The following is a 20,655-nucleotide window of genomic DNA, read 5'->3' as shown; positions in this document are numbered from 1 at the left end:
ATCAATTCATTTCAATCCTAAGACTCCAAGCATTTGACCTAAAACATTTAAGTATTGATGTGTTCATCATCAAGCATTTCCAGAGTCTTCAAAGATGTATATTCTTCATTCAATCATTGTGGAGCAAGTTACATCATTCATATGCAAGCATGTGTGTGTGATTAGGGTTTTGTCATGTGCATGCCATTTCATACAAAATATGTGATTACATTCAAGAAGCAAAGCATCATTATCGGTCATTGTAGATTTGAGGTATATCCTTCCATTATTTATTTCAGTTTGAAACATTTCATTCAAGGTGAATTCCTAAACTAGGGTTTGACTTAGGCAAACCCCTATTTCCAACCTATTTCCCTTTCTTTATGTGTGTAGGAAGCAAGTATGGAGCTACGATCTTCAAGAAAAGTTTTATTTACAGAGACGAATCGATCTCCCACTGGAGTGTAAAAAGTTCGGAGGACCAGAGTGACCGTCACACCGATCCCGACAAATCAGGAGCTGCTTCTGGGAACAGGTCCAAATCCTCTTACAATCCTTAGATCCATGTTTGTGTCTTGATCCAACGACTGTAGCTCACTGTTTGCGCATAATTACATCAATTTTAACTCGTTTACCCTAATTTCAACATCTTCAATAATTCAATTCAACTCAAGGGAAGGAAGAGGCATTCAACACTCTTGGAATTAGATCAGTATTCAGACCTCTAAGGTTTAGATCTATCTAATTCCTGTATTTCCCTAATGTAATGGTCCCCGAGTTATTAAATTAGTAGTTTCTTTTTTCTATGGTGGAAGCCCTAATATTTTCACCATTACAAGAACCAAATCTGAAAATTCATTCCCAATTGGTTGTAGGCTGCTAGAATATGGCCCACGCAACAAACATAATGCTTTCTTATTGGTTAGAGAGAGAGTGTGACCATTTTCTAACCATTTAATTGTCAACTCTTCAATGCTATGACTCCCAATGTTCATTCAAACTTCTTTGTATATCCATACAAACAAGAACTTTGTATACCTCATGCTCCATCTTAATGCCAATCTTCAAATAACAAGGGAAGTGCATACCTTTTGATAAACTTCAAACACATCCTCATGCTTAAGCTTGCAATCTTGAGTATATGCAAAGTGATTTTTCAAATCCATGTCAACCTGAAAATTCATATTTGACATCTTATGACAAACAAGTGCATAGGGACTTTTGTTGACCATCAACAAATCAGCATTTGATACAAATTCTTTCATAGAATCTTCATAGCATTCAATCCATTCTTCTTCAAACATTGGTTGCTCATCAATGGTGGTTGCCCCTTCTAATGTGGCTGCCATAGAAGATTGATTTTCTGATTGAGATTGTGCCAAACACAGCTCCAAGTTAAGCTTGTCAATCTGATTTTCTGCTCTTTGTAGAGCCTCTTGAGTAGCTTCCAAGGTATTGTTAGTATTCACAAGCTCATAGGTGATATTGTCAAACTCTTCTTCTTTCCTATACAATGATTCTGAATAAATTTCTGTGAGTTCAAGGAGGTGGTCAGGATCTGAAAGTAAGTGCAAATAGTTTGACTTCATAGTCTCTATACCTTCTTTCATTACCTGCAAATCAGCTTGAGTAGATTCTCCAATTTGTGTGACAACATTAGATTCATATGTTGAAATAGCTGATTTACCTTGAGGGATTTGGTTCTTATAGAAAACTTATTCTATGATATCTTCTTCGCACTCTTGCTGATTTAGAACCAAGGTAGCATTAAAATCAAGCATAGAATCGCCATCATCAACATTTGGACCAATCTTTTCATGTGGAGAAAGTGGGGCAGCAATAACATGAGTCATGGAATCACCAAATGAAGCCATTACCTTTTCCGAATTGTCAAGCATGATTTCTAAATCACTCACAAAGAGGTTCATGCAACCATTACTTGAAGAAAAAATTGACTCATCATATTGGCAACTATTCTCTTCATTGTTGGACAAAACTTCCTCATCTTTAGGAATATCTTCAATGGTAGATGCGCATGGAAAATCAACTTCATCCTTAGGTTCAACTTCCTTGTTCAAATGATCATTCAAAAGAAAACTTGTATTGGCAACCTGTATTCCCTATTCAAATAATGACAAGAGAGACTTGCAAGTAGATGGAATGTCTTCGAATACCTTTTCACCCATGCATTGGTGATTAGGCTTCCAATCCTTATTGCAAAATAAGCACAGATTTTGCCTCCTCAATTCATTCCTACTCACTTTCAGAATTTTGTCACTGAAGAAATCTTTGTCAATTTCCTTTGCTTCTCTTTATCCATGAGAGGTTTAAATTTATCACATTGACCGAATCATAGTTTCGTGACTCGCCATGACTCTCCAAAACTCGACAAGTCACGGGCCGAGTCACCCTCGGCGAGTCCTGGGTGGCTCAGACTCGGCAAGGCTGACCCGAGACTCGCTCTAGGCAAAAACCACTAGAAATTGGTTTTTTTGCCGAGTTCTGCCAAGTTTTTGCCGAGTCCTGTCGATTTTTTGCCAAGTCCCGAGTCGGGTTAGCCTTGTTGAGTCCGCACGGAGTCCAAGTCTCGTTTTTTTGGACCGAATACATTGTTGACCAGATTGTAAGTAGTAGTAGATATAACCAATTCTTGTTTATATATAGCTGATAGGAAAGTTATGAGAGTCTAGGAAATGACATCAAATTCATCAATAATTGTAATCATAATAATTCTCATGAAATCATGAATGGATTGGACATGATCTTCATTGATAGAAAAAAGAAAATGATGAAACATCTGAAAAATAAGATTATCACAATTGCAGTCAATCATGACAACACATGGTCTCACCTTTTCCATTAATTCTAAATTCATAGCCCTTTCATTGAAAGAAGGTTTATTGATTTCTCCTAACCCTTCAAAAATTTCAATGATTACTCGAAATACCTCTTTCATTTTATCATCTTTGTAAGGAGTTTCAGGAGCTGTAATTCTTATAATTTCACTTAGGCAAATAGAAACAACTAGTCTTACCTCCTTATCCGGGTATCTCAGCAATCTATGTTCTCCCAAAGAGTTCATTGTCAGAGCTGAGTGGGTGACTGTTTCACCCGTTGCAAACACTCCACCACTTCCTCCAATCAGATGAAAAGGTCATATTTTGATAGAGATAAGTGTCCCAACTTTTCTTCTGCAATAGACACATTTTTGCCTAACTCCTTATCACTTTCTGAAGTAGTTAGTACATCCTTCATCGTGTCTTTCCTCCTTTCTTCATTTTTGCTAATTTTCTAGATTTGGTCACTAAAGAAGTCCTTTTCATTTGTTTCTGATTTTTATTTTAAAGATGGATCTAAACCAACCAAGATGCTCATGCAAGTACTGAAGATCTTCTAGTAAGTCTTCACAAGTCTTCATCTTTCTGATTAACCCTTCATGATGGCAGGATACACCTGCTCTGATACCACTATAAGGACCCCTTTCCTTTCTGCACTTATATTTTCAGTTTTGTGTGGTTTTTCATTTTGTCAAAGACTTGCCACGTATTTATCTTTAGGACTGATTTTTTGAGGATTTTTGTTTTGTTTCAAAAGCTTAGAGTTTGTGTTTGATTTTTCTTTTCAATTCCAAATCATAGATAAACACAAACGATAAACAATAACATGGGAAACAAATGATGAAGGAACACACCATAAATTTATGATTTCTGTTTGAACAACAATGGAAAATACAATGATATCAGATCTGATACAAGTCTGATATTACTACAACAACGAACGAGTTCCTTTAGATATGAGCATTATAATTAATCAAAAAGATTTCACAAATACCCAAATGCATAAATAGAAGCCCATTATCAAGTGGAAAGCACACCTGCCTCAAATGGTGACCAAATATGAAGTAGCTAGTTGATATAGGCAGCAAATGACCCTTGACTTTCTGATATATAAAGCTGACCTCTAAACCCTAGCTGAACAATGCGTTGTTCACGGTACTGTTCACAACATTCACAACACTGTTCACACATTGTTCATGTCACTGCAAATAAGACCAAACTATAGATTCATACAACCTCCAATATGCACATTAGCTCCATCATTGGATCCAAAACTTTGTGAATAAGCTCAGTAGTAAATTTTGAATGAATCCACCTCTTAAGTAGATTTGGGTTTTCATCCAACCTACAAATTCCTAAGGGTTTTCATACTAGGGCACAAAAACTGAAAGCCAGAAGCTCCCAAATTCTCCAAGAGAAATTAATAAACCAAGCATCTCCATTCATGTCATCAAACTATGCCTAAAGGACACATTGAATTTCGGGTATGTTGATGATCTGTCTATGTAATGCATTTGCATGTTGTTGACACATTTCTTTAGGTATTATATGACTGAAAACTTCTGTAAAAGACTTGATAAACATTGTACTTAGATCTGATATGACGATAATAAAGTGAAGCTGATAGTGAGAAATTGTTTTGGTTTATGCTCTCTCTGTAATCAATCTTGTATGTTCTTCTATATTTGGTATTGTAAACATATATAAAACACAATCAAAACTCAGAAAATCAGATTTGAAGATAGATACATGCCAAGTGTTTGACAAAATGTTAGACAAGTCAAATTAAAAAAAGGGCAAAAAGGATAGGGGATATGACACCTTGACTCTATGTGAGATTCTTGAGCCATATTGTGGCATCTTAACGGGGCATTTGACAATATTCATCCTTCATTTGAGTGCAGCAATGAGACAAAAATAAGTGCAGCGCTGGTTTCTTATCTATATGTAACATGCCCATTGTTCTACCCATTTGATTTACAAAGTTTTAACCCACAAGTGAAAGAAATGCATTGCCAAAATACAAGTAATAAAAAATTTCCTATTTCCATTTCATAAACAAGATGCATATTTGAAATAAATCCCACTTCAACTTTTCCATTGCATCATAAATCATATACAATATCATATTCATAAACATATGAAAGTATTTACATTTTCTGTTTCAAATTTCCGTTTGCTTTAGGAATATATGAATACATACAAAGCTTTTATGAGCTTAATGAAACATAAGTCATACAAATGGTCCAGATGTCCTTCCGGGCATACATCTTCAAATATTGGCCACCAATTGCATGAGGAAGGGCATCACTCAAGTGCTTTTCCACCCAACCGACTTTACAGTCCCTTGTGCCTCTTCTAATTGATGTGGTCCGACCCTTTGACAAAGAGTTTGGTTTGGTGACCTCAAAATAATAGCCTTATGAGCATAGTGTTGTATCCTACATAACTAGAGCTACCTTAAATTGGCTACAACTTACATGTATGACATTCCTTGTCTAGTATGTAAACTTGGATCATAGTGAACTGACAATGTACACAGTGGCAACCTACACTACTTTGGCCAAAGAATTGATCACCCTGTACTTCAAGTGAGAGTTGTATGTACACCCACTTCATTGCTCTATTTGGTAAACTGACCATTTATACTAAACCCATATTATTCCCATTAGCTACTAATAGAATGACTAACTAGGTTATCCCCATCCACGGATTGACCTAACCACAGGATTAACCAATTCAATCATTCCTATATACTAAGAAGCATATCATAGCATAGTACTAACTTAGCTATCACATACATAAATCTATTCATAAAGATTAACAAGTTTCTATCCACACAAGAATTTTTTTGAAAAGCTAGAGATTCTTGAAAGTGAAAAAATCAACAAAAATTGTCAAAAATGGTGTTAAATCTTGTTTTTTATGACTCTAAATCAATTTTGATTACTTAGGAATGATTTTATATTCTTCTAGATGCAACAAAAATAAATAAAATGTTTTAAAAAAACATAGGAAAAAAAATCTGAAAACCTACCTGGGAATCTGATTTTGCTTTAAAAACCACCTCAAATCTGCTTCAAATCCGCTTATAATCGACAAGAACCAATGGAAATCAGATTGGAAATGATTGGGAGGGCATTTTTCCCCTTAGCAGCAAATTAGAAAACACAAAACGATGAAATGAACTTTGTTTTTGACGTTTTCAACATATGAAGCAGCACAGGTGTAATGTTCCCTTGCCAATGTACGACAATATTGAGAGCGTGTGGGTGTGACCGTACGGTGAAGGTGAGGGCTTACGGTGGAGGAATGACGTACGGTGGGAGGTAAGGCGTACGGTGGGAGATAAGGCATACGGTGGGGCGTACGGTTACGGTGGGAGGTAAGGCGTACGGTGGAGGTAAGGCGTACGGTGGGAGGTAAGGTGGGAGGTAAGGCGTACGGTGGGGCGTATGGTGGAGGTATGGCATACAGTGGGAGGTAAGGCGTACGGTGGGCATATGGTGGAGGAATGGCATACGGTGGGAGGTAAGGCGTATGGTGTGCTCCAGTGAATGTGCGGTGTAGGGTTGATCTTCCGTAAGCAATAAATTCTGAATGTATCAGATTAACAAATATGCAACTGGAGTGATAAACAATGATGAGATTCAAGATTTGCCAAATCCGGAACGAGTACAAATAAACAGAATAGGGTGAGGGGTGAATCTCACCGAAACTGCAAATACCAAATAGGGAGGGTCTTTCACCTCTGAAATGGTAGATACCAGAACTCCAACAGGAATTCGCACAGGAGAGAACAAAATATCAAAATTCACATACCTACAACAATGACTAACTCAGCCATATATATGGGCTCTAGGAAGTTTCCCGAAGGGTTACAAACGGGCCGACACCAAAAAGTTTATAACTAACTAATTAATTAAAGGGGCCCAAAATATATTATGAAGTACGGGGCCGTACAATAAATTATTTAAATGGACTATTTAATTATATCGGGGACATTACAGTCCTCCCATCCCAAAAATTGCTTGCCCTCCAGCAATTGTAGACTCCGATGCTCCCTGATCTGTTCACTCTCCCAGATGATGTCATCATGTCTGAAGATTGCCTCCATCCGTGTTGCCAAAATTTCCCTCACGCGGCCATTGGACATTCCCCTTAGTACCACCTTCTTGCCATCCACTTTGAATGAGAATTCCATCCTCTTGAAGCTTTGTGTGTACTGGTCAAGGGTCTCCATCAATTGAATGCCTAAGATGGCATCTGTATCATCCAAATCAATCATGAAGAAATTGTTTGTCACTGTGTAGTTTCCCATGGTGATGCTGAGTTGTGGAACCAGATGAGTACATGACAATAGATTTCCTCCCGCTACCTTGACTTCGAATCCCTCATGCTCCTCTATATGCAAACCCTCCTGGTAACGAGCGATGAGTTGATAGAGTTGAGAGTGGCCCCACTGTCCAACATGACTATGACCCGTTGCCCTTGGAGTGTGCCACGAACCCGAAACACACTGCACTCAGGAGGGCTGGTCAGGGTGGCAATGGTACTTCCCCTACGGACCAGTGTGGAGATTCTCTCTACACGATCTATGTTTTCTTTAGCCTCCCCCGTGCTTTGCTGACCATCTTCCTCATTCTCTTCTTCGTTGTCGGACACCACTTCAATGGCTAAGCATCGGTGTCCTGGTCCCCACGGCTCCTTGCAGGTAAAGCAGAGTTTCCTTCTCCTGAGTTCCTGCCTTGTGGCTTCATCTAATGATGGCTTCCTTAGTGCTAGGGGTGGTTTGTCATGTGAGTAACTCTCGGAGGAAGAAGATGAGGTTGCCATGTCATGCGCCTTCTTAATCGCTTCAGATAGTGTGTTGGGATTGAGCCCTTTCACCCAACCTTTCAGTGGTTCCATCAACCCGTCCATGAACAAGACCACTGATCTCCGCTCTGAGATGTCTGTTACCAACACGGATAGTCTTTGGAATTCTGTGATGTAACTGTCCACAGGCCCCAACTGCTTTAGTTGCGCCAACTCCTTGAAATTGAGTTCTGGATCCTCCCCATCAAATCGATCTATGAGCTTCTCGGTGAACTCCGCATAGGAGGTTATCTGTTCATGGCTGAGAGTGACCATTCCATGATGCCACCATTCATGTGCGACCCCTTCCAGGTGGAGTGCTGCAAACTTAATAGCTTCATCTTCAGGCATCAGGTTGAGTTGGAAGTAGGTATCTTCTTTTTGAACCCAGGCTCGTGCCGAGGTTGCTCCGGTCCCACCAAAGGATGACAGGTTGATCTTGCCAACCTTCCGCTTGATGTCATTGTTATAGTGTCCATAATAGCCCCGACTTCTGCCGCTCGAGTATTTCATCCGGAGCTCAACATAATCCTTGAAGGATATGTCCCCCTCAAGATTTGCATCCCTCCAATCTTGGTTCAACTATGCTTGCATCTCTTGGAAGGTGGGTTCTTTCTCCCCGCGGGGTGCTTTTGATTTTTGAGGAAAAGTCGGCATCAACGGCCGTGAATGTAAGAGTTGGACATTTGACCTTCCCGTGACCGAATCATCGCCCTGTTCTCCATTCGTTTTCCCCAAAGCTAATTGTCGTAAGGTTTCCTCCATGATTTGTTGTCGTTGCTCCCCTCTGATTATGGTGTCGTTGAGCCGAGCTTGGCTTTTGGTTAGCTCCCTTAATAGTACCATGACTTCTCTTGCAAGATCCTGTGGTTCCCCCATTCGATCGGCCAAACGGTACCTCCTTCGGGTGTACACTTGCATCCACTATACGACAGGCTAGCAATATCACAAGCTCTGATACCACTGTAATGTTCCCTTGCCAATGTACGACAATATTGAGAGCGTGTGGGTGTGACCGTACGGTGAAGGTGAGGGCGTACGGTGGAGGAATGACATACGCTGGGAGGTAAGGCATACGATGGAGGAATGGCGTAAGGTGGGGGTATGGCGTACGGTGGGAGGTAAGGCGTATGGTGGGGCGTACGGTGGAGGAATGGCGTACGGTGGAGGTATGGCATATGGTGGGAGGTAAGGCGTACGGTGGAGGAATGGCGTACAATGGGAGGTAAGGCGTACGGTGGAGGAAAGGCGTATAGTGGGAGGTAAGGCGTATGGTGTGCTCCAGTGAATGTGCGGTGTAGGGTTGATCTTCCATAAGCAATAAATTCTTAATGTATCAGATTAACAAATATGCAACTGGAGTGATAAACAATGATGAGATTCAAGATTTGCCAAATCCGGAACGAGTACAAATAAACAAAATAGGGTGAGGGGTGAATCTCACCGAAACTGCAAATACCAAATAGGGAGGGTCTTTCACCTCCGAAATGGCGGATACCAGAACTCCAACAGGAATTCGCACAGGAGAGAACAAAATATCAAAGTTCGCATACCTACAACAATGACTAACTCGGCCATATATATGGGCTTCAGGAAGTTTCCCGAAGGGTTACAAACGGGCCGATGTTAGTAGCCTTCGTGGTTCAGGTGGTAGCATATGGAACATCAATATACAATATACAATACCAAAGTATCACAATTCATTCATTAACATGGAACCAATAGTGCACAACACAGTATACCCGAATAGATTTGCGTAACACAGGTGTATATCATATTCATCTTCCAATACCATGTTCTTACAATGTGCTACAAGTTTACAATATAAAGAGTTCGCGGTTGGTTAGGCCACCAATCGTCCAACAACTAACTACCCGCAGAAACAACTTAATACTATTATTTTCTATTAAAGCATTAAAAAGCCTTATTTACTAATTACTGGCTTACATCATACCCCCCCAAAACTTGTTCGTCTTCCAGACGAACACTACAGCAATTAAACAAGAAATATCTACTTAGAGGGACAAGAGGACGTCCCTGTTCCCGTAGTGGTCCGTTCTCGGAGTATCTTCAGGTCCCTCTCAGCAAGAAGTTGCTTCTCTCGAGTGGCTTTTAGAAGCCTGAGTGCATCCATTCGGTCCTTCTCGGAGGCAGCCAACTTCCGTTCTGTTTCGCATCGCATGGTTCTCTCTTGAACCATTTCTTGCTCCATAGCCTGGATCGTTTCTTTTAGCTCACTCTCTCGCTGAAGGGCTAAGGTATGGACTCCTTCCATTCTGTTTGCTTCCCAGGTCATCCTTTGGAGCTGTAAGAATGTAGCACGGAAGGTCTGCTCTATGGAAGTGAGAGCTCTCATTACTTTCCGATTACCTTCTGTATGTTCACTAAGGATCCGTGGTATTCCCCATTCTGCTATTATCTCTGGGATTCCCGTGTCGGGCCAACCTTGGTTCCTAATGTTCTCTGAGAACTCCCTCTCGCAGCCTTCTGTCATAAACGCCAGTAGTGCTTCTGCTGCTCTTACTATAGCAGGCATATCAGACCCTCGAGACTGATCTATCATCCTCTTCGTGGCTGCCCTCATTACTTCCAACTCGGAAAGAAAATTCTACGCAACTGGTTCCCACTCTTGGATTCCCTCTGCTGGTGCTGGTGAGGACGTACTGTGCCCTTTTCCGATTCCTTCAATCCTTTGGCTCTCCTGCTGATCAGTCCCCAATGATGGTGAAGGAGGTGGAACCTCTATGTCCATCTGGAATCTTGCTAGCAGGCTGTCTGCTTCTGTCTCCATGTCTGTTTCCTCAGTCCCCTTTCCTTTGTCTCCCTCTGGCTCTTCACTATGTATTCCTCCTTCAGTATTTCCTACCTCCATGGTTGCAAGTGGGTCAGTTATGGGTGCTACTACCAATGCAACAGCTCTAGCCGCTTCTACGCCCCAGGTTGTGCTTATATGAAGGGTGTGGGCTCCAGCCTGTCCCCGCAAATCTACTAATTGAGATGGGGTCCCTGTGACTCCAGTTGCCAAATGTGCCGTGGTGGGAATTTGTGCTGGTTCGAAGAGTACCTTTTTCCTTACTCCCCATCTTGGTACGACTGGTATACCCTCCATACGGCTCTCTGTCCCTACCTGCCGCGACCCTCCTACGTGTTCTCCTTCCTGTTCCCTGCCCATTGGCTCCATCCTGAATTCTCCTTCATCTTCTTCTGAAGATGATATGTATGTTTCTTCTCCCCCTGTATCTACCTCTTCCTCAGAATTGTTGTCTTCTTCTCCTCCATCTTCTAAGTTTCCTGCCAGTTCTAGCCTTGCTTTTTTCTTTGGTGTTGTCTCTGTGGTTACTGTAAAAGTGTCCAGGTGTAGCCAATAGTACATGGCCGGCTTGTAGGGCTCCACCCGGCTTGAGGCCACAAATCCTCCTCTGTTTTCTAACGCCACTTGAGTTCTCAATGCTTCCAAGAAGAGGGCAATGAGGTGATGGGGCACGTATAGGGTCTTGTGTTTGAGGAGCATGGCTTCCTTCACACGGTCGGAAAGGACTCTGCCCCAGTTATAAATTTTGCCATTATTCAATCCGTGCATGAGGCGTAGCATCCATATTGCAACATCGGATGCTCGGCTTGCTGCTGTTAACTTACTCTTTATGATATCCAGGACACATCTCCATTCTGGTGAGGTGAGGTATGATTTCTTCAGGCCCCTTCTATTGCTATTCTGCCATAAACTGTTCCATTGCTCTTCTGTGAGTGCGTCGCCGCAGATATGCTCCAGTAGCCATTTCTTTTCTTCTGTAGGCATTTTGGCTGATGGTTTCATAGCTGAATCGCCGCTACTGGGAATGCCGAAAACTTTGCTGAATTCTTTGGGTGCATAAGAAATGACCACTGTTTGTCCCAAATAGTCAATTACTGATCTATGTTTGTCCTGCTCATATCCATGGACCATGGCACGCAGTATAGGCTCGAATTCTTTTAGGTTGAAGATGGGCATGAAAATGATTTTGTCAACTTCTGCTTGCTTTAATGAACTTTTAAGGGGGTGGTCCTCCTCATTGTTTTCCCACCACTTCCTCCACTCGCTTCCAATTACTCCTTCAAACGTGACATTCTCTACATTCACCTGTTCTGATGCTCTTTCTTGGCTTTTCTTGCTGATTCCTGGCATGGTCATTGCTTGCTTGTTAGAAGTGCTAGCTTTGTAATTTATTTCATAACTTCCCTTTTTAGGGTTGCCATGACTCCCTTTCACCATCTTGTGCGTGTATGGTGATGTACCTGAGGGCTGTGGGCCTATACGCTGTGACTGAGGCTGAGGTGTCGTATAAGCTAGTGGTTGCGTGCTTTTGTTTCTAAGTGCCGGCCCTTTTTCGCTGCTGCTCCGTGTTGTGCCGCTGGTGCTGTGTCCTACGCCCCAGCTCCCTCGTACGACTTCCTTTGCCTTGCTGCGTACCTTACCTTCTTCCCCGCCGCTTACTCCTTTCACGCGGCTGCCTTCCTTCCCGCCGCGTACGTCTTCCACACGGCCCTTCCTGCCGCGTACGCCTTCCACACGGTCCTTCCCGCCGTGTACGTCTTCCACATGGCCCTTCCTGCCGCGTACGCCTTCCATGCGGCCCTTCCCGCCGCGTACACCTTCCACACGGCTGCCTCCCTTCCCACCGCGTACGCCTGCCTTCATGCCGCGTACGCTCCTCTCCTCGCGGCTTCCTTCCTTCCCACCGCGTACGCCCTTCTCCCCGCTGCCTTCCTTCCTACTGCGTACACCCTTCTCCCCGCGGCTGCCTTCGTTCTTGCCGCGTACGCCTGCCTCCCCGCCGCTGCGTACGCCTCCTCCTTCCACGTGAACGCCTTCGTCCCCGTGTTCGCCTTCCTCCACTCGCACGCCTTCGTCCCCATGTCTGCCTTCCTGCACGCGTACTCCTTCCTCCTCCACGTGTACGGTCCCCTTTACTCCGTTGTGCGCTTGTTTCTCCTTGCTGCGTGCTCTTTCTTCCACCCTGTGTAACCCGCGTACAATGTGTTTCTTGTGCGTGGCCTCCGCCTTCTTATTGTTTTCTTGCATTATTTTTTTTACTTTTTTGGTTTTGTTTTTTGATATTTTGCCTTGGTCTTTTATTTTTAAATACTTCCGCCTTGATTTTTTTCTTATTTTCTTTCTCTCTCCGTCCTCCTCTCTCTTCATTTTTTCTTTGTGCCACTTTATTTCTGTTTGAAAATTGGCTATTTTATTTTTTTCAATCACCACCATTTTAATGGTCATCATATTAATGGCTATGGACTCCCTTTCTCTGTAGATCTTTAGTTTTGATCCATTTACTGGATCTTTGATGGGGCTATCATCCAGGTTGGACAATTTAATAGCTCCATTTTTTCCCACCTCCCTTACCTTGTATGGCCCTAGCCATCGAAGTTTAAATTTACCTGGTCGGAGTTCATTCCGACCATTGTACTTGAGTACCAGCTGTCTTGGCGAGAACTTCATCCGCCTTAGATGTTTATCATGCCAAGCTTTCCTTCTGTTCTGAGCCACTTCTATGGCCCATTGGGCTATTAGGCGGCACTCATCTAATTTTTGTAATGTCATAAGTCATTCCTTTAGGCTTTCCTCATCCCCCCATCTGTTCTGTACCGCTATCCGCAAGGTTGGTACAGTGTATTCTACTGGCATTACTGCCTCCTATCCATACATAAGCTGAAAGGGGGTGTGTGTAGTTGTCGCTTTGTACGTTGTTCGGTAGGCCCACAATACTGCTGGTAATCGCTCTTCCCAATCTCCTTGCTCTACTCCACATGTCTTGTAGAGAATAGATACTAGTACTTTGTTGATGGACTCCGCTTGGCCATTCGCCCTGGGATAGTATGGACTAGATAATGTGTGGAAAATCTTGAATTCTGTTGTCATATTGCGTATCACTTGATTGACGAAGTGTACCCCCCTATCACTGGTGAGTTGCAGGGGTATTCCGAACCGGGTCACAATGTGTTCATATAGGAACTTGGCGGTGCTCAAGGCTGTGTTGTCGGGTAAAGCTCTGGCTTCGGCCCACTTGGTGAGGTATTCTATAGCCACCACAATGTAGTGGCATCTATGTATTTTGCTTGTCCTCATAGGTCCTACGAAATCCAGTCCCCATCTTTCGAACAATTCCTGTGGTTGGGACGGGAACAGGGGCATGAAGTCTCGTTTGAGTGGCTTACCTGCCCTTTGGCAGGTGTCGCAGCTGGTCACCCATTCCCTCGCATCCGCATAAAGTGTAGGCCACCAGAGCCCTGCTAACAAAATTTTCCATGCCGTGGTATCTAGCCCCATATGTCCTCCGGCTAGTCCTTCGTGAGATTCTCTTAGGACTCCAGGAATTTCTTCCTCTAGGACACATCTTCGCAGGATACCGTCCGGACCTAGTTTATATAGGAGCCCGTGGATCAACTGGAACGTGGTACTTTTTAGTGCGAGCTTCCTTCTCTCGCTTGGGCTCATGTCACCTGGAAATGTTGCTGTAGAAAGATACTGCCCGAGTTTCTCGTACCAGGAAGGTAACACCCCTATCTTGAATAATTGGCCATCGGGGAAATCTTCGCTCACTCCTTCTCCTGGCTCCCCGGATTTTATTCCAGACAGATGGTCAGCCATTACGTGACTTTTCCCTGGTCGCACCACGACATTGAAAGTAAATTCCTGAAGCAAGATCAACCATCGGCTTACCCATCCTTGAATAACTGGTTTGTTCACCAGGTACATGAGTGCTTGGTGATCCACAAAAAATGTGAATGGGGTGGCCAAAAGATAATAGCGGAACTTCTGCACTGCATATACCATTCCCAAGGCTTCCCTTTCCGTGGTGCTATAATTTCTTTCTGCTTTTGACAGTAGCCTACTAACAAAATATATTGGGTGGTCTAAGCCTGAGGATCCCGGTTGCGTTAAGATGGCTCCAATTGCAAAGTTAGAAGCGTCCACATGTACATGAAATTTATTCTCCCAATTTGGGTAAGCCAAAATAGGTGCACTTACCAATCTGGTTTTGAGTTCTTGGAAGGCTTCGTTCTGCTCCTTGCCCCACACAAATGGTTCCCCTTTCCTTGTTAGGCGTTCAAGTGGAAGGGACACTTCTGCAAATCCTTTAATGAACCGTTGGTAGTACCCAACATGGCCAAGGAAGGATTTGATCCCCGTAACATCTGTTGGGCTATCCATGTCGAGAATAACTCTGATCTTATCTGGGTCTGTTTTTAACCCTGCTTTACAGACTATGTGGCCGAGTAATCTCCCCTGTGGCACTAGGAACCTACATTTCTTGGGATTGAGTGCCAGTCTTGCTCGTCGACACCGGTCCATGCATTCTCCCAGTATCCTCAAATGGTTTTCCTTATCACTATATATTGACCAGTTGTCCAGGAAGGCCTTGAAGTTCCCAGTGGCCATTTTGTCAAAGATGTGGAGTATGATCCTCTGGAAAGTGGCTGGGGCGTTGCATAGCCCAAATGGCATACGGTTGTACGCAAAAACTCCATCTTCCACAATAAATGTGGTTTTGAGTTTGTCCTCCTCCGCAATGCTGATCTGGTTATAGCCGGAAAAACCGTCCATGAAGGAGTAAATCTCATGCCCTGCTACCTCTTCGAGGATGCTATCAGTAAACGGTATCGGAAACGGGTCCTTAATGGTTACCGCATTTAAGCTTCTGAAGTCCACGCAAATGCGGATCTTGTTTCGTTCCTTTTTCAGGGAGATAACAATGGGAGAGACCCATTCACTAGTTTGCACTCGGAAAATGATCTCGGCGTCTAGCATTTTTTCTATTTCTTCTTGTACCTTGGCCGCATAGTTCTTATTCATGCGATAGGGGCGTTTCCGCACAGGTCTTGCCCCTTCCATCAAAGGTATTCGATGTACGCATAGTTTCGGTGGTACTCCCTTCAGATCTTTATAAGTCCAGGCGAACACATCTTTATACTCCAAGAATATCTTAAACGCGACTGCCTTTAGTACAGGGTTCCAATCATCTCCGACCATTATCACTCTTGGGTCCTTTTCATCCCCCAAGTTGGTGCTCTGAACCTTTGGTTCCTCGTATTGTACCACTTCTTTCTCAAATTGGTGTGCCGGTGTGCTGTCTACTTCTGCCCCTCCTTCCTCGTATTCCGCAAATTGTGGCGGGTAGGTGCCATCGTTTCCTAACTTGAGGATTTCCAATACATTGCACTCTGGTTGGAAGATCTCATAATCTTCAATCTGCCAGTGGAATAGTCCACTTAGAGAACTTGTTTCGTCTTCTGAGCAATTACCGAGGCGGAGCACCCCTTCTTCATTGGGCTCTATCTCGCCTTTTTCCCTTATGGTATTTCCCTCCGAGTCAGAATCTGAGGCCATTTCTTGACTCACTTGCTGGTTTCGCAGATCAATGACATATTTGTTTCCCTCACTTTCAATGGAAAGGGTATTTTTTTTCCAGTTGTGGTCTGCTTTGGCCGTGACCAGCCATCCTCTTCCCAGAAGTGCATCATATCCCTTCCGCTCCAATGATATGACCATGAAATCTAAAAAGAAGTGTTGTGTCCCGATAGTTACCTTTTGGCCCATAAGCGTGCCCAATGGTTTGATGCCATGCTGATCGGCTCCTACGAGGTGGAAGGCTGGCGGCCAGAGTGTCGGTCTCCCCAAGGTTTTCCATGTCTCCTCAGGTAGCACATTTACTGCAGACCCTCCGTCCACGATGGTGTTAGTAAGTCTGAACTCGAAAATCTCCATTTCTACTACGGCTGGTGTCCTACCTACCCCTACTGTCATCAACATAGGATCATTAGTCTCCTTTGCGTGGTTCCTTCCTTCCATTTCCTCCTTGTGATTCGGCGTCTTCCCCTCCTTCCTGGTCTTCTCCACTTGGTTTATAGCTATCCGTAGTTGTGGTAGTGTTTGCAACAGATCCACTACGCGGACCGGCACCGTGGTTTGCAGTAGCTGTTTCATTATGGTTGTTTCGGAGTCGGTTCGTATGGTGTTGGTGGTTTTGTCGGGTGCTGGCTTTCTCCATTCCTCACTCATTTCCCTTTCTACTTCTCTTTGTGCCTCTTTTAGTCTTCCCTTCTCTGTTCCTGGGTCAGGGTATATTAGTTTCCTTGTATGAGATCGGGTAATGGCTAGTACTTCTGGGCACCGTTTGTCTAGTTCCGGCCGTACTACCTCCAACATGTTCACTCCTTTCTGTCTTGGACATTCCGTATCTTCATGGTTGCCCGGCCCACACCATTTGCAGAGTAGCCCTCCTTGCCCAACACCATTCTAGCAGTCGCGTGCAAAATGGCCCCATTTGTTACATCGTCGACATTGTATCATGGGTCTTCCTTTTGCATCGTATTGGATGCGACCCCGTGGTGTATTATTATTGCTGCTGTTGTTACTCCCCCTCCGGCTGGTCCTATAGCCGCCTGGTGACGCATCTGGGTTTGTGTTCTTGGTGGGTGTTGCCTGTTCTTGAGTATAAAGTACCTGGGCACTCCTGGCCTTCAAGTTGTAGGGGCATTCCTTAATAGCATGTCCCAACACTTGGCAGATGTCACAAAAAGCTTTCTTTGGACAATTGGTTTTTGTGTGTCCCTCAAGTTTGCACTCTGTGCACCAGAGGTCTCTGCCCTCCCTACTTTCTTCTTTTTGCGTTCTCATTTCCCGCATCATCCGTCTCATATCCTTCCTGAGTGCTTGTATCGTACATGACTTCTCCTCGCTCTCCTGATCACTACTATCTTCATCATCGCTTGTACGCTTCTTGCCCTTTGATGTCTTGTTCTCACTTTCAATATCCATGGCTCTATTGTATGCCTCCATGAAAGTGGATGGGGGTACTACTACTACCTTCATCTTTTTCCGCAGTGATGGTTGCAGACCCTCAATAAACCATCGCTTCTTTAACCCGTCGGCCGGGGTATTATCCATTTTGCCGATTAATTCTTTTAGTTTGTGGTAGTAGGACCGTACCGTCTCACTCTTGCCCTGTTTGGTGTTCTATATTTCCGCGACGATCTCGTCATCGTCCCGGAGTAGCCGAAACTCCTCCTCAAATGCCTTAGCAAGTCTTTTCTAGGTATCCTTTGAAGTGATGGGTAGGTCCGTGTACCAATCAATGGCAATACCCCGCAGGGTGGCTGGAAATGCTTTTAGCCAGTTATCCTCATCATCCTCGCCATTGGCCTGCCATATGGTGACACAAGTTTTAGAGTGGCGGGCGGGATCCTCCGATCCTAGTCCATTGAATCTGGGGAGTTTCTGTTTTTCGGAGTTATGTGCCATCTTCCGTGTACTTCCCGAGTTGTCCTGAGAATTGTTGGATGACTCGGTTGGCGCAGTTGTTTCTTCCCAATTATCACTGCTACCTAATACCTCTGGGCTGTTGTGACTCTTGTCCCACGCTTGTGTATGTTGTCGAGAACCTTCCGCCACGCTCCCTCTTTCTTCCACTATCTTGTAGAGTTTCAGGTGCCTCTCAAGTTGTTCTTGGATCCGCAGGGATCTTCTTACTATGTCTTCTTGGTTCCCTTCTTGTTCCTCCGGGGCTTCTCGGTTTCGATCTTTGTTTAGTGTATTTGGCATTAATTTTTGGAATTGCAGCGGTTTCATCGTTGTGTATAGTCCCTCTGTTCTTCTTCCCTTTGATTCCTTTCTTTATACTATTGGAGCACTTGCTGCCTGCGTTGCTCCCTTCGTGTGTTCTCTCGTTCCTCTTCACGTTCCACTAGTACACGTGCCAACAACCTTGGAAGGCTACCCAAGAGATCATGTACTGCCTAGTTCACGTTGAGTTCCGCCCGTACCGTATCAGCCGAGACAACGCTCAATTCCGCTTCTTGCTGTACGTATCGGTCCACGGAAACGTCCCACGCGTGAATCAGGTCCTGTGTCAACTGATCCTCCCTGGTTACTTCCGTGTTATCTTCTATGTCACTGTCTGTCACCAGGATATTTTGGTCGAATGGACGACCCATTATACTTCCATCCCGCCAGCTTTCCCTCCTTAGACCTTCAGGTTCGACTTAGGCAGCAGCGCCAAAATGTTAGTAGCCTTCGTGGTTCAGGTGGTAGCATATGGAACATCAATATACAATGTACAATACCAAAGTATCACAATTCATTCATTAACATGGAACCAATAGCGCACAACACAGTATACCCGAATAGATTTGCATAACACAGGTGTATATCATATTCATCTCCCAATACCATGTTCTTACAATGTGCTACAAGTTTACAATATAAAGAGTTCGCGGTTGGTTAGGCCACCAACCGTCCGACAACTAACTACCCGCAGAAACAACTTAATACTATTATTTTCTATTAAAGCATTAAAAAGCCTTATTTACTAATTACTGGCTTACAGCCGACACCAAAAATTTAATAACTAACTAATTAATTAAAGGGGCCCGAAATATATTATGAAGTATGGGGTTGTACAATAAATTATTTAAATGGACTATTTAATTATATCGGGGACATTACAACAGGCGAGTTTTTAATATGGATTTGGTGAGTTTTTGACAAAAACTCGGTGATTTTTTGGCGAGTTTTTGTCAAAAACTTTGTGAGTAAAGTCGGCGAGTCAATGGTGTTAAAACTTGCAAGTTTTTAAAAATTCCATGAGTTTTCTGTGAGTAGTCCAACTATGGAACTTTGTTACTAGCAAACTCTATGAACTTGTAAAAATATATCAATCTAGCTCAAATTTTCACACATTTCAACACAATTGTGAATGTTGTTTCAATCCACCAAGGCATTGATTTGGAAGAAATCTATCTCTGAAGCCATTTTCCCTTTAGTGTTTTCATCTAAGGGTTTCGAGTTGGATAGAATGTCCAATCTTCACAATAAGAAATGAAATGCCAAAGATGAGTTTTTTTCATTCAATTTTTTTTTTCTTTTTTTAACTTTCAAGAAATATTACTTTATTTCTAATAAAGTGACCCTTTTAATTTTTTATTCACTTTTGGCCCGAAATAAGTCACTTTATAATTAAATGTTTAACTTAAGTAATTAATTAAATCGAAGTTGCCTATAAAATAGAATTTAAGACAACTTAAATTTAATTAATTAAACATTCCCCTGCCAACATCCCAGTTGGCCTGTGGGAATCAAATAGACTAAGGATCTTCTTTGACACTCACTTCTAAGAAGGGGACATTACACATGATAACCATAGTAGCAAAAAATTGTTCTTGTGGATAAATTGATAAACAAAAAGATAAAGATTTTTTAGAAAATCTTATTTATTGAGGAAAAATCAGGTTAGGGTTACGGTTTTGAAAAAATAGAGAAAATTTTGGTTTAGGGTTAGGTTTTAAAAGTTTAGTTAGGGTCAAAGTTTTTGAATAAAATGCTTACATATTCAAAAATTTGCTAGGCAAGAATTTTTTTTGAAAAAATTGGATTGAATCATGATTTTGTAGAAATGCACCTTTTTTTGCAATTAAAATGCAATTTTAATTGCTGTATTGCTGAAAAGATTGGGAGGAGTGAGCTTATGAATGATTTGTGATTTTTTTAAGGTAGAAAAACATGTTAGAATTTGAGCTGTGATTACTAGCAATATTTTGTGAGTTTTTTTTCAGTTAATTCTTCTAGACATATTCCATGAGGTGGATATGCACCGTTTTTACCATAAAGGAACAATGAGTTTGGTCTTGTGTTGCTGCACTAAGTTCAGCTTAGGAATTAAATGAAGTTGCATGTGTGCAACTTAAATTTTGTCGAGAATTTTACATACATTCTTTAAACCAGAATCATTAACTCTTGTCATGTTGTGTATCACGTGTAAACATTTTTTGCAGATGAAAGAATCAAGATATAATAATGAATGGAATTGGTGGGAAACTGATTTGATTGTGGCATCATTGAGCTAGTGATGCATTAGCAGTATGTCAAACTGACAAAAGAAAGTTATAATTTAAATTGGCTTTGCTTGGGCTGCACAAATGTTATTTGATTGCTGGAATACATGAA

General features: G+C 42.7%; 1 protein-coding gene across 1 annotated transcript in view; it reads left to right on the top strand.

Annotated features, from left to right (window-relative positions):
- The window catches only part of LOC131069093 (phototropin-1), a 200,255-nt gene that overhangs the window by 98,098 nt on the left and 81,502 nt on the right, over positions 1-20,655 (top strand). The gene's annotated exons all lie outside the window — the stretch shown is intronic.

This window comes from Cryptomeria japonica, chromosome 1, assembly GCF_030272615.1.
Source record: "Cryptomeria japonica chromosome 1, Sugi_1.0, whole genome shotgun sequence".
NCBI classification, from domain to species: Eukaryota; Viridiplantae; Streptophyta; class Pinopsida; order Cupressales; family Cupressaceae; genus Cryptomeria; species Cryptomeria japonica.
Note: the sequence above shows the minus strand (reverse complement) of the source record. Positions and strands in the feature narration are given on the sequence as shown.